The sequence below is a fragment of the Selaginella moellendorffii genome, unplaced genomic scaffold, assembly GCF_000143415.4.
Source record: "Selaginella moellendorffii unplaced genomic scaffold, v1.0 SELMOscaffold_5, whole genome shotgun sequence".
Taxonomy (NCBI): Eukaryota; Viridiplantae; Streptophyta; class Lycopodiopsida; order Selaginellales; family Selaginellaceae; genus Selaginella; species Selaginella moellendorffii.
Genome location: NW_003314266.1, coordinates 2,033,747 through 2,046,251, shown reverse-complemented (window position 1 = coordinate 2,046,251; position 12,505 = coordinate 2,033,747). Strand labels below are relative to the sequence as shown.

General features: G+C 46.7%; 1 pseudogene; it reads right to left on the bottom strand.

The window, feature by feature from the left end:
* Window positions 1–1,666: 1,666 nt before the first annotated feature.
* On the bottom strand, window positions 1,667–3,236 carry LOC9660211 (annotated as a pseudogene).
* Between the last annotated feature and the right edge of the window lie 9,269 nt (window positions 3,237–12,505).

The window sequence follows — 12,505 nt, the reverse complement described above, 5'->3', positions numbered from 1 at the left end:
CCAAAGCCAAACTCACAATCTTTTATGGCTAATCAAGCTCTAAAAGTAACAGATTCAACAAACGTCATTGTAGTTCTGCTTTAGTTTCTTGAAGTTGAGGCTATTCATGTTTTCCGGTGAAGTATTCCCGGTTGCCTTGGCAAACTCCTTCAAAGCTTCAATGGCCTTCTCTTGCTGCATTGCAATCAGCTTGTCGGTATCCTCTCTTGCTGCCAAACCATCGCAAAAACAATCTACAAGAATTTCATATGGAAACTGCGACATATAGACATGAACCAGCCCCGCGTAGACAATTGCAGAGAATAATATTAGCGTGATAATTTCCAATAAGAAAGCCGTATGTGATAACTTTCTTTCGACCAAAGAGAAGATGGGAAACCCCTGGATGTAGGAACCTCTTGTTAGTCTCTAAAGATATAAAGGAAAACAAAGCTTACATGATAGTAAAAGTACACTGAAACCAACGCACACCCGCCCCTGAGGCTCAGGCTCAGGGAGCCAATATATCGCAGAAAATCCATATGCACTGAAGCAGTGACTCATAAGATTCATCAAGAACTGCCGCCATATAATCCAGTGGCGACATTCCAGATATCACCAAGAGTATACTCACCATTTGGGCTCAACAATCTCTGCTCCATAGGGTAAGTTACAAACTCCTTCACATCCTCTTAAATTTGCATCAATCAAAAGTCCTTAAATAAAAAACTCCAACTCACACAGGAAGAAAAAACTTTCCTAGAGTTTTTCAAAGCGATCAAGACAAAGGTCGCGCACCTTGTATCAAACGAGAACTGGCAGCTTTGCTTATCGTTCTAGACCGATCGATCTGACGCTCTCCATCTCAGTCAACTGATGATCTTGATTGGTTTGAGTGAAAGGAAATTTATGGAAAGGATCAGGTATTCCTCCTCAACCTGGTCAAGGTAAGCACTGGGCGTAAAATCACATCAGGCAAACCAGCTAAGATTCAAGGACAGCGAGGTGGAGAATATCGCGATTTCAGGACGAAGAAGGAAAAGAAGAGACTGGGTGCGGAGCAGCGATTCCATCTTCTTTGGGAATGAGTTTGGTGCTGCAAACTATAAGGTTCATCCCTTGATCGCTAGAAGCTTTCCTGATTTATGACTTCGTTCTCTTCTTCCTTCTAAGCTAGTTTTCACTGGGAGTTCCTCCCTTTCAAGCGAGCTCTAGAAAAATGGGATCGATGCTCAGCCAAGACGTGGGATTCTTCGACCCGGCGAGTCTTTGATTATCTCGTTTGATCCATATCTCCTCTACATATGGCAGGATTCGTCTCAGGCTTTGCAGTTGGATTCTCGTCCGTGTGGCAACTTATGCTCGTCTCTCTTGCTGTTGTTCCCGGCATCGCTCTCGCGTGTGGATTGTGCACATAGGACCAAAACAGGTCCAAACTTTGATCTTCCTTCCAGAGAGTCTTATTCGATAAGCCTTGGATTCTTACGCTCGAGCGCTGGAAACGACGCTGGAGACTGAGCATTTCTTCCAGATCTGTTGGAAACGCTGCTGGATGCATTCAGCCAAGGCCGAGCTGAGATTCAAGAAGGTCGACAGCGTCCAAGAATCATCGCGATTGACAAAGTGTGACCGATCTTCCAGGCTCTCCATCCATCCCCGCGAGAATGACCGCTGGAAGCAGCGGATATCCGGCAAGAGCTCCTCATTTCTACGATCCCAGTCAGAGCCCGGGCAGAAAAGAAAGGAAAGAATGCACATTGAATTGAATCCTTGTCTAAGTAACTAGGACTGCGCTACTTCCGTCTCGACAGGAACAACCCGATGGTAGCTGTGGTCGCTGGTGCCCGAGGACATTGTGGGACAGGCCAGGCACTGATACGTTGGCGACCTTTAAACTGCATCATCGCTTGGAGCAGCTCCCAGCCAGCTCCTCCGTCCAGAATCTCGAAGCCACGTTGAACGCCCGGATTTCGCCGAGCGTCCACCAAGTTTCTCCACGCAACTAAGTCGTGATTCATGCGCTTCATTGAACTGGATGAGAGCACTCTCGCTTCTCAGTTTCGAAAACACCTGCCATTGATAGATGTATCAGCTGGACTTACCATTTGCAAGAACATCAATCCGAGGCTGTAGCGGTCTGGCAGGTTTAGCTGTAAGGATCAAAGTTCGTGATCTGTCACAGAAAATATTGACTGGTATAAACCTGCCATAGAACTGGAGAGAGTGCTGTTGCAATGACAGGCGATGGAGCGGAGGGAGTCTGAGTGCTCATAACGTACAGCTCTGGTGCAGCGTACCTTGAACATAGAAAAAATGTCAGGAAACTTTCTTTACGCGAAGTTGAAAAGAAATTACAACTCAGACCTTGGATCCAGTAGGAAGTCTTGCGGAATGTAGTCGATGCCAAGTAGCAAGTCCTCACCGACCGAGATCAATACTCTTGAAGGACTTCGACTCTACAAAGCATCCACTGTTAAGAAACAATGGCTACATATCTACAAGCTTACCGTCGGAAAGATGAGGTTTTAATGAACAATCCCAGTCTCCCTCAAACATTTTAATAGCTCGATCTGGAATTCTCGCTCGGCAAGCTGTGTAGTCTTCAAGCTCAACGCCTTCTCAACCTGTCTGTCGCGATTTGAGATTTTCTGCATGAAACCGAAAACTCACTAACATTGTAAGGAAAATCCTCGAGAGGCGCCACACCTTCGTAACGCCACACAAGCCAAAACTCCTCCTTCGGATCGACTCTCTAGAACCAAAGATATATGAAACGCCACACACACACACACACACACACACAGAGTCCGTCAGCACATTTTCCCGGGCATGCTCGTCGCACACGCTGGTTCATCCAAGCCTCCACTTCTCCATACTCACTAGCCTTTTTCACCACCACTGGAAACGACTGCGCGTTAACAAACAAGTGTTTCAAAGTGATCGAGAAAAATCAAAGAACAAAAGCCACGCACCTTCTTTTGAGGATTTCGCAAACGATCCTTTGTAGACGGATGGATCCAAACGCTCCTTCTCCAATGTTCTTCTCCAGGACAAAGTCATCCTGGACGAAACGAACACCTCGCTTCAATAGAACTTCAGTAAAGAAAAAAAGAAATACCTTCGTCTAAGAAGGCCTGAGCCTGTTTTCTATCAAACTGGATTTGGGCAGAGTGCTCCGATACACCACATCGCCACACTCCACCGTGCAAGGCAACAACCCCGATCATAATACCGTGGAATGCATCCATCCAATCCATCCCTACCGCGACTCTCGATCGATGCCCCAAGAAGCCGCTAAGCCCTGGATTTCTCGCACTCCTACCCTAATTTTTTCCCACCACTTCGCGACACGTCGGACTGGCGAAGTCCATGTGGCAGATAACTAGCCATGTTAAGTGACGTGGTGCTGCTGATGTGGAAAACATTTTCTTTCCTTTTTTCTTTTATTACGTACGAGGACACATCGATCGGACGGCCACGATCGGCCACTACAACTGGAAGGTTCCAGCTATTAAATGCCAGACGGTCTTTTCCAGGCGTCCGGCCGCGTAGCACGTGGCGGCCTGCCATTGTTGGACTTCCCGGCAGCTTTCCCGGCGACTGAAGTGTGTGGGGGACACATGGGACAACCCTCACCGGCAAAATATTCCCGGTCGCGTTTATTTTTTTGGACGGTCCATCCAAAATTAACCGGTCCAACTGCCCGTGCGTTCCGCGACGACCGGAAAAGAGCCTGTGCCCCACCGGCACGCGGCAGTGGCCAGGGGATACTTACCCGCTGTCCCGGTCACGGTGGTGGTCCGGACGTGAGCCCGCCCCTCAAATCGAGCCTAGAGTCAAGCAAAGAAGGAAGTGTGGTGGGTGAGCGAGGAAGAAAAGGGGAAACTTTTAGAGAAGAGTGTGAGAGTGTGTGAGCGTGGAAGAAGAAGTGGTCTATCTTTCCCATCTAGCTCTGGTACAGTGTAATAGTGAGAGTTGTTCTTCGGGGTGTTCTTAGCTTCTTGCAATCGTGTGGGTGTGTTCTCCAGAGCTACATTGTGATCTCGCGCTCTCGATCGCCCAGGATGAAGATGCGCAAGCACCACTGCGCGAGGCTCAAGCACGCCAAAGGCCAAATCTTCACTTGCGGGATGTTTGGGACGTGCTCCGACAGCGTCCTCAGCCCAAGAACACCGCCGCCAGCGCTGGTCATCTCCAGCCCCCTCCCTACAGCGGCGGCGGCCGCGAATCTCCCTCCACCTCCTCCTCCGCCAGCCCCGGCCGCGGCGCCGCCCCCCAAGAGCAATGCCGCCGTTCCCGAGAAGCCCAAGGCGGCGCCGCTGGCGGAGGTGCTGGCTCTTCCGCCATCCCCGGACACGGTCGCCCAGGAGAAGATCCTCAGCCAGTGGGACTTTGGGCTCAAGCAGCAAATGGTCCAGCTGCGCGAGAGGGAGAGTGAGATGATCAAGGCGGCGGCAGCGGCGGCGGTGGCAGCGGCGGAGCCCAAGAGCGCCGCCGCTGGCAACAAGGACGATTCCTCCCCCCAAGAGGCCGGCTTCTTCAAGGAGAGGTATGTGGGTCTCGTGGACAGGGATCTCAGCCCCTTCCAATCCTCAAGAACAGCGCCACCAGCTCCAGCGGCGAATCCAGCGCCACCAGCGGCCGATCAGTCGCTCGACTCGCTCACCAAGGACACCGCCTGCGGCAGATTCGCAAAGGCCTCGCTCCGATCCCTGCGCGTGCTGGCGGAGGAATCAGATCGAAACAAGCGCGCCATCATCGCCGCCGGCGTCCCGGACAGCCTCATCGCCCTCCTCCTCTCCTCCTCCCCGGAGATCGAGAAGCGCGACATCCTCCGCGAGGCGCTGGCGCTGCTGGCGGCGCTGGCCGACGACGAGCACACCCAGGATCTCATCGCGCGCTCGCGCCTCCTCCCCGCCATCGAGTGCGACCTCCGCCGCCGCTCCACCGACGCGTGGATCCTCCTCTGCAAGCTCTCCGCCAACGAATCCGCGGTGGATCCGGCCGCCACCTCCGGCATCCTGGGCGCCTGCGTAGCGCTGCTCAAGGATCCCTCCGCCGAGGCCAAGCTCGTCCGCCTAGCCCTAAAATCAATGCTGGGAATTTGCCTGAGCAAGCCGAATCGCATCCCAGCCGTCAAGGCCGGCGCCGTGGAGGCGCTGCTCGACACGCTGGTGGATCTCCATGGCGTCGATGGTGGCGAGTTTTGCAGCAAGAGTGGGATCGTCGTCAACGTCGAGAGGGCGCTCGCGACGCTGGAGCTGCTGTGCACGAGCAGCGAGGGGCGCGCGGCGATTTGCAGCCAGCCCAACTTCATATCCGAGCTCGTCGGGCTCGTCCTCGGGGTCTCGGAGCGCGCAACCGAGTACGCCGCCGGTGTGCTCTGCGCGGTGCTGTGCGACAATCTGGGCAGCGAAGATGGTACCACCGCCGCCGCCGCCAGCTTCGCCGCTGGAGCTGCCAGGATCACTTCTAGCGCCACCTTCAATGGGCTTGGCGAGCACAGCAGCGTCCAGGAGATGGCGGTGAAAGGTGGCGCGCCCGCGCAGATGCTGCTGGTAATGCAAAGCGATTGTAGCGATCGCGCGCGGAGGAAGGCGGCCAAGCTTCTCAAGGCGCTCCACAAGTATGGGGAGAATCACAACACGATTCACAGCGACCTGGCCAGCACGATCACGTATTGATCTGATCGATCACGTATGGGTTCTCAGATTTGCATCTGGGGGACTCTTGTCTGGTGATCTCCGGGAAGATCCGGATCCGCGGTGTACAAAAACTATCCCGATCCCGATCCCACTTCCACGCTGCTGTGGAGACCGATCGAGCGAGCGAGCAAACACACGAGCAAACCAACGAACACCAAGAGGCCTGCTGTGTATATATTAGTATGAAGTTAATCAAAAACTTTCTTCTCTGAAACAACGTGATAATTGTTGGTAGATCCCCGATCTCGTCTCGATCGATCTTTCGGTCCACTCGAGAGATATTGCTCGGCTTGGTATCGACAAGTCCAACAACAGGGAAAGAATGAAGTTTATAATTGCTCCCGAGGACCAAAGGAAAGGCGGGCGTGGGGAAGTCCATGCTGCTCTTGATGGAAAAGAGTGCTATCAAAAGTATTCTAGGATTAAAGAAGGCACCAACCTTTGATTGCAGCATTGCATTGTTTGTGCACCACCAACAAGGCTCACGGAGCCCTAAATAAATGGTATAGTCTATTGGAGCAGACAATTTCAAACGCTGCTCATCCATCCACGTCAATCGATCAAGAGCAAGCAAAGCAAGCAGCAGCAGCAGCACCAACTTGATGGGTGTTGTCAAGTTGTCAACAATTTGACTGAGGTTTCCCAGCTTTGAACGTGCGTGGATCGGCTGATGTGGGCTTTGAATTCTGTAATTTGGACTGATCTGGAGCTTTGAATTCTGAAAACTTGTGGCTGTTTTTGTGGTTGCAGATGGTGGCAGTAGTGCAGTGATGGTTTTCTCAATTTTATTTGAAATTGAAAATAGAATACTGGAATTGAAAATGTCTTTTATTTGGATCCTTGTGATGGTCATCAAGATGTGGTTGGTTGCTTTGAGACACGGAGTATAAAATAACCCTAAAGGCCTGCATTTTTCTGCTCCCTGGAAGATGAACAGCATGTGCAATTTGATCTGTCAATTGCAGATTTTTGTGTGTGGATCATTGGTTTGTTTGGAGGCTATTTGCCCAATTTCTTGTATCATTTCCTGATTGCATGCACACATAGAGGTGCAAAAGTAACAAGATCTTGATTTATCTATATATGCCCTTTTGATCTTATATAAGATTGAAACATGCAAGCCTGATTATGGAGGGCACGAAGTTCTAAATTTTGCAAATGCGCACGAATCTGACCACAAAATAATTCACTTGGCACAAACTAAAAACTCTGCATGTACAAATGTATTATTATACATTAAAGCTTGTTCTCTTTTCTTTGAGGTCTTATGTTGATTTAAAACATTGTAATATATTCAAGAAATGATAAGAAGATATAAATATAGTGGAATATGCTTTTTCTTTATTTGTTATATAAAATTCTTTCTTGGTATGTCTTATGCTTCCAATTGGGTGCTCAATAACCCTAGAAATATGTAATATTAATTTAGAAGCCAAAGGTAAATTTGTATAAGAGACAGTGTTTTTTTAATTTCTAGAGCATAAGCTATATATGGTAATTTAATATCACCTTGAATTTTATTAAAACCTTTTTAATTTTTACTTATATGCTTAAATATTTTCATAAAGTATTTAGTAGTTATAGAGAATGTCTCACATTATTTATATTGATTTATATTATGCTAAAATAGTTAAATAATAATTTTTATGACATATATATTATATATATAATATCAATATGAAATAAATGATCCTAGGGTTATCACATTATTTTAGTAGTTAATTCTAGTTGGTTAAAAGTAATATTTTTTAAATTTTTTTATTCTTTTCTTTGTTTCCAGGATTGCAAGTCTCTGTCATGTCTAAAAAACATGATAGTGTTCACAATCGGAGATCAATACACATGAATTAAATTCACTAAATCTAAAACATAAATACATTATGAAATACCTAAAAAAAATTTGTTTTCTTTATTAGTGAAAGTGGACTTGGAACTACTGAGATCTAGCACTCAGACTTATTTTTTAGCAGGCAAAGATCCTTAAGACTATAGGATGGGTAAACACTATGGCCATGATAACAAATATGTTTGACAACCAATAAATGGTTTCTACTGTAGCAGTTAAGGTGGCAAGGATCCCGTAGCCAACGATTTGGACAGGCACTCGGGCTTTAGTTTCAGCAAGCGGACTTACTAGCTCGGACATGCTCGACCTTTTGAGCACGTTCTTTTCTTTGTGTGGCAGTCAACACAAGTATTCAAGAGGATATCTGTGTCAGCAAGATTATCCCTTAGCAGGAGTTTGCAATCGGAGGCAACGCTGCTGCTGACTCTCTGAAAGTTTATATTTTTCTTTTTTACGTTTTTGCTACATTCGACTTACCCCATTGTTGCAGCTGCAAGTGAAGTTTGGAGTTTAGCTCGCTCCAGATGGCTTGTTGCTGGCCTTTATCCGTCTTAGAGGTAACCCCTTGTCATGTTTGTGTTTTCTTTGTTTCGTTTGCAGTCATCCCATAAACTCACTCTCTTACATCTCATAGGGATATCTCCAAAAGACAGCTACTTTCTTCATGCCAAACGTTCACACGGTGGATGAACTATGGCTGTGTAGCAGTTGAGCCGGTGCTGTCCATTGCTGAGCAGCCAAGCTGCCAGGACTCAGGAAACAAAGAATGTTTACGAGCACACACAATGTTTAACGAATCCTCATCACCTACAGCCACCGTCAACAAGTTCAGAACCTCGACTTGGGAAAGCACTGTGCGAAAGGATTCGAGTCAGTGATCTGGACGACTATTGTGCTGATTCGCACAACAAGCTCGAGGGAACACTTCGGCTGAACAAGGAAGCCATGCTCTCAAGAGCACCAGTCAATACCTTTGACAGGCGCTGGCTCCATCAACAAACGAGCACTACAGCTCAAGCGGAGGATACACAAAAGGATCCCGTAGCCAATGATTTGGGCAAACACTTGAGCTTTAGTTTGGACATGCTCGAGCTTTTCTATTCAAGAGGATAGCAAGACTATCCTTAAGCAGGAATTTGCAATCGGAGGTCCTGCAAATTTTACTGGATCTACGAAGATTTTGGAGCAGACTCTTGGAAGGTTTATATTTTTCTTCATTTTTGCTGCATTCGACTTATCGCAACTGCAAGCGGAGTTTGGAGTTCAGCTTACTCCAGATGGATCCAGCCTTCTGTTGCTGGGGACTTTTCCCTTTCGTAACCCGAACGGAGGTGCATTAAAGAATGGCCCATGGATCCATCTTGGAAGTAACTGCACTGAGGTCTTCTCTGATTTGCAAGATATGATGGAAAAAATTTCGGGTGCATTTTGGAGCTAGTCATCGCGTCTTTACAATCTGGTATTTCTATGCTCGATTTGGTCTCACTCTCTGTTCTTACAGGGAGATTGCTACTTTCTTCATGCCGTACTTCCTCAACGTGTTAAATCTTTTTTCGGTGGATGAAGTCGACGGGGATGGCTGTGTCTGCCTTCTGACCAATGTCAAAGACGATGCACTATGCGATACGTCATAAGCACTGGGTTGGCAATGCGCTTGCTGGCAGGTATGAAAACTTGCTGGATTTTAGAATTCATAACATTCGATCGCAGCGTAACAGCCATCGTGGGATTGCCTGACGAGGAGAAAGTGGCTGATTTTTGACTCTACATTGAACGCTTGCATAATAAACGATTTGAAATAAGAAACTCGTACCTTGTTCACACTTAATCAACTACTGGAGAGGATGGGCGTGTTGCTCAGCATGTGTAGGAGGTATGACAATACAAGTTTGTTAGAATTTGAGCTTCACTTTCTTTTAACTTTTGAAATGCTGCCACTTCGGAACTCTTTCATGCCGAAACCTATCGCAAGCTCAGACCTCATCTTTTCTTCAGCGGACGTGTTTCGGGAAGAGAACGAACAACGCGTGACTTCTCCTCTAGGTGACAGCTTGAAGTGCTTTGCTGCTCGTTCCGGAGTTTGAGCTTTTGCAAGCCCTCACATTGTTTTGTTTTGTTTTGTTTTTTTCTTTGACAGCAGTTTGTGAGCTCTTGACTTGCAGCATCAGGGGCAGTGTAAGCTGATGTTACTTCCAGTTAAGTTTTTTGGTTTGTAATGTCCAGTCATACGAATAACGTGTTACAGGAAATGTGGACCATGGCAGCTACATTGAGGATATTGCAGTGTCCTGTTGATTGTCGAAAACTGACTTGATCTGCTCAAGATCACCAACAGGACGGCGATATCATAATCACCATGAGGCGATTTCTACACCGGCATTCACAATGGCCATGACGCAAAAGCTGGAAATGTCAGAGGTGATCAAACTTCTATTTTTTGAAATCTTGCCTTTTGCATCCGGCTTTTGTTTTTTCGGATTCCAATTGCCTATAAAATGCATTTTTTTTATAAAAATGACTGCTGACTAGGACACTATTATTTGCTACCATCTTTAGCTGGTGAAGCACTGCGCCGTTGGATGAGCTGCCGACCAACGGTCAAGATTTTAAAAATGTGCAAAGGAGAATTTCTAGGAGCCCGTGAGCACAATCTTGGTCCTGGGATCTTAGTCGCCACTGGATTATAATGCACCAATTTTTTATGAACCTTGTGAATCACTACTTCAGTGCATATGGGTTTTATGTAGCTACCATATATTGGCAGGAAGCATTGGTTTCTTAATGATCACATTCTCATTTGTTTTTATCTCTTATAGAGAAGGTGTCTCAGTGCTTCTGTACTGTCTCTTTGGTCGGAAGAATGTTGTCAGATATGGTTTTCTTGTTGGAGGCATCAGTGGTATCTGTTCCACAATGAGCACAGACTCGTGGGTGCTGATTCCACTGACGGTTTGGCTTTTCACTCCCGCAATGCAATTTGTTCCTGACGATTGGTACGACGCGGTCGGTTTGTTCAAGTTTAGCATCGTCTACAACACGAGGCTTTTGCTGGTTCTTCTGCTCTGGCGGCCGCTACTCCACCGCAGGGATGGCAAGTTGTACTTGTGGGATCGAGCGTTGCAATTGTCCACGCTAGGCTGGTTCATGTCTACATGTTGCAGTCTCCACGTGAAATTTTAGGAGGATGTTGCGATGGTTTGGCAATGGTGCAATTGTTATTTCCGGAGATATCGACAAGCTGTTTGCTGTGCGACAAGAGAATGCCATTGAAGCTTTGAGGGAGTTTGCCAAGGCAACAGGGAATACTTTACTGAAGAGCTTGAAAAGCACGAACAACTCGACAGTTTAGAGAGTGCTTGAATAGAGGCTTCTTTCTTTTTTTCTCTTTCTGGCATGCCTGTGAAGCCTGATGTGATCATCTGGATGGTAGTGTTGGATGATTGCGTCAAGTGGGAGAATGTGGGTGTTGGAGAGCTTGCGTTTCAATCCGTGGTCAAGCTAGAGAGCACAAGTGCATCAGCTCATGTACTTATGTCTAATGTCTATGCTGCCACCGGATTGTCCAAGGAGGCCTCTAGGATTCAAAACCAGCTAAGTAATATAACTTACTAAAGATTAGAAGATTAATGTTAAATCAATGAATATTTCAAAATTCGTTTGCCCACTCTTGGTGTGTGGAGCATCGCACACAAAAAATTGCCAGGAGCAGCTCAAAATCATCCACCCCTTAAAAATGCTGGAAGATATGGACCAGAACTCATTGGTTGAGACTCCAGGAATATCCTTCAGCTCTTCCTTGACGCCCTCCACATCATGGTTCTTTGGCCGAGATAGCAGAGAGAAAAACAAGTAGTGTGAGCTGATGGATTTCCCTACAGACAAAATAGAGCCTCTGTAGCAGGGACAAAAACGAGCAGAGTGAGGTAGAATTCTCTATAAACTCCTGTAACTTAATTGATGTTTTGATACTACCGCCAGGAAAATCAATGAATGTTAAAAAGTTTTTGTTGCAGTTGCCACCATTCACGTGTTCAACTTTAGACAAGAAAAGCCCGTAGGATTACGCTAGTTAACATGCACACCCCAGAAACGATCGTAGCCCAAGAAACTGGTCATTTTCGAGAGTGATTGGTCTTGAGTGAGCTTGAGGAAGCAGAGAACGTGTTAAATCTACGTTCTAGCTCTCATGGGAGTTCTCAATGGCTGGCAAAGGTAAGCTTCTTTCTTTTCATTTTCTTCATTTCGTTTAGCTCTTTCTTTTTCCAACAGATCCATGGAGTTTCTGTAGAGGAGCTTAAACCGCATTTGCTTGTCTTCCGGGAATATAATGCTTATTCTCTTGTTCTTGGCGAGGCTAAGAAGGTGAAGCTGGGTGATCACAAGGGTGGGGCCAAGCAGACATCTCAACAAGAGCAATGTCAGTCACTACAGCTGCTTTGGAATTGGCAGCTAGAGCGAGAGGAGTTTGGCTCCAAAGTTATGCTCATGTATAGGATCTTGGAGAGACTTTAAGCTTGTGCTAGAAAGGTCAACGTGAGTTTTACTTGCATGGCTTCCGGCCAGATTTTCTTCGTCAAGGAGCTCGTGAGTGATTTTCCTATGGCTCCTAGGATTGGAATTCACTACTTATCAGTTCCTCGAACGTTAGAGCAGGTTGAAAGTTTTCAACAGAGATGATCTCAAGGCAAGAGGTCACTTGAGCGGTTGATCAAGGAAGAGCTTGCGAAGTTCAAAGTGTTGAGATATCCTGGTGATCAAGAACCTGCGATCTTTGAGAAGATTTGCTAGAGCGAGACTGAGAAGTGTATTGCAAGATACCTCGGACCAAAGCAAAGGTGCCGATCGAGAGCACACGTGTGCTGCTGATAAACAAAATACTTGGATGGGCTTTATGATGTGATGGAAGTGATCTTAAAGCCATATGTTAGATAAAGGATTTGTGATATAATGTGAGATTTAATTATAGTTCTGTATT